The sequence below is a fragment of the Phytophthora infestans genome, genomic scaffold (genome assembly GCF_000142945.1).
Source record: "Phytophthora infestans T30-4 supercont1.103 genomic scaffold, whole genome shotgun sequence".
In the NCBI taxonomy this organism is placed as follows: domain Eukaryota; phylum Oomycota; class Peronosporomycetes; order Peronosporales; family Peronosporaceae; genus Phytophthora; species Phytophthora infestans.
Window position 1 is genome coordinate 340,437 of NW_003303656.1, and position 2,639 is coordinate 343,075.

Here is a 2,639-nt window from a genome sequence, read left to right on the forward strand (position 1 = left end):
AGACGTGACCTCGCTGAGAAAAGTTCGAGAACGGAATGTTCTCATCTATGTGAGGGAGAGTGTAACGGGTTTACATGGTGTGGGAACACACAGGGTTAGCGAAATTACCGGGAGATTTAAACAAAACTGCTCCATTAACATAAGTTGGGAGGAGTTAAACAGGTTTTTTGCAATTAACCTTGGGTGCCACACACCACACACCTTTTGGACATTTGGATTAGGTTTTAACTATGCTAGATAGTTTAAGAGAGTTCCCTTTTCCTCGTAGGCGGCTTGGGCCGCAATAATAGTAAATAAAACACTTCTGGTTTTGAAGCATAAAAGTTAAGGTACTCACTCTGAGCCCTGGTCTTGGGCTGTAAGTGTCCTTTGGATAAGGGACTTAGTATTAGTGGCTCTTTGAGTCGAACGTCTTCCTCTGACGCTAAAGCTACGGCAGCCCCGCTGCAGCGACACTTTTACGGTTCACTACGCATTACGTTGCCGAGCAGACCGAGATGCAGTTCGCGGCGGCGCTGGTTCAAGCTGATACTTATAACTATACCAAGGACTCGAGTGGATGTGTCACTGTGGTTGTGATTGGAAATTGCCCGAGCACAAGGTGAATTTGAAGGATTGGTGATGCGACTGTAAAAATTTTAAAGGAATATGAAGCTGCCATGTCGTCACACCATTGCGTACAGAAGATATTTTAAGGCACGGGGCTCTAGTACTCCTTGGGAAGAATTGACGAGAGGTGGGTATGCATTATACAGGAATATCCAGGATTTTCTTGCGTACCTGTCTTGTAGATGGACCACCACTTCACCATCTCTAAGGAAGGTGAAGCAATTCTCGTACGAAAACTTACGAATGAAGATCCTGGATCTGGGGTCAAGAAGCTGAGGACCCAATCAGAACGCTACAGGGAGGCTGTAAGAGCCACACACCTTATCGCCAACGAAATGGCGGATATCAAAGATGACTCCGAGTTTGACGACATGTTGCGGTCTATCCCGGGTCAATGGCGAAATGTTCGCCAGCAAAAATGGCTTCTGTTAATGTCCCGGCGGCGGTACAGATGAGGATGGTGAAGAACGGTTGGATGGTGAGAAGAGCTGTACTTCTAAACAAGTCAAGGTCGAGTTTGGCATAAGTTCCAGTGAAGATGAAGATAATGCTTCTAGAGAATCTACTGCAAGCACGGAAATGACGATTCGATTGAATCCTAAAGCCAAGAAGGTAAGGAGACCTCAAAACAGAAGAACGCTACTAGCGCTGGCGAAAAAAAAAACCGAAAATGGTACTAAGCTACTGAGGCGGGTAGAAAGACTACCGGAGAGGTAACTTTGACTGCTTTGCTAGACGCTCTTGAACATCAGAAGCCTGGATTGATCGAAACGCAGAGAAGTTTGTCGGGCGTCCTCGTCAAACACACTGAAGCAGAGAAGAAAAAGCCAAAGTTCAAGACACAGAAGAATCCTGTTTTAATCCAGGATCCGTTCTACATCCTCCCCAATAACCTGTTGGATGCGTGTGTTAATGTCATCCCTGTGTCAAACACCGTCGAGACGGTGATATCGATTGTCGATTCGCAGTCCAGCCAAGGCTTCCAGTACGCAGAGATCGGCAACCCAAGGAACTGTGGAGGCTGAGTCCATCAGGGATGTTGGTAATTTTACGCGCAGGCAAATTGAGATATTCTAGCGCATCCACACTTTGAAGACCGTTGTGCAGAACGGCGTCGGAATGCACAAATGGCTTGTGAAGGAAGCTATTGCTGCGCTCCCTATCGAACAGCACGACATTATTAAGCAGGTGGCAGACGAAGTAATGGAGACCTTCCCATATGAGCGGATCACAGGGCTTCCGAACCTCCCAGACTACGACTACGCAATACTCTACAGCGCGATCCCGCCCACATGGCTCACCGACGCTGCTATACGCGCGTTGTGCCGGTGTTTATCGGAAGATTACCCCACATGCAAGTTTGCTGGGTTTCAGTCTGTGCTCCTGAAATCCAAGCGGACGCGTAATAGCGAAGGGCATCCGGTGAATGCAGCGATTCAAGCGGCAGCTCTACAACATGCAGCCGATGGCGCCGTCGAAACTGTGTTGCTACCACTGAACTTCAACAATTTTCACTGGTGCTGCGTGGTGGTCAAGGTCAAGAAGAAGTGAACAATAGAAATTGGCTCGGAGGCAAAAATCAATACTTTAATCAAGTTATTTTCCACTCGAGATAAATATGAGCTCATCACAGGAAAATGCAAAAACTAGACAGGGATAGGGTCTGTAAAGGTGTGTTGCAGGTTGCGCAGCCCTCATTTGAAAATTTTCCTGATGGCGCGTATTCGATCGACTGGACGCGCGAAACCTGACACGCTTCCGGACGACGTCGACTTCCGGCACTTGTGGCGACAGCTACGAGAGGCTGGCTGGCGCTCCAGACGTCCCAAAGGCCTAGAGACTCACTGGACATACGTCAAGCCAGGAGCGCCTGCTAACGGCGATATGGGCCGTCGACGTTTTTCTAGGCGAGCCAGCTGTAGTGGCTCATATCATTAAATCCGGACTGCTACTGACCGAGAACGAGGTGAGGCTATCGATTATGCAAGAAATATCATCTATACTAACGCATGAATACAGGGAGAGGCGTC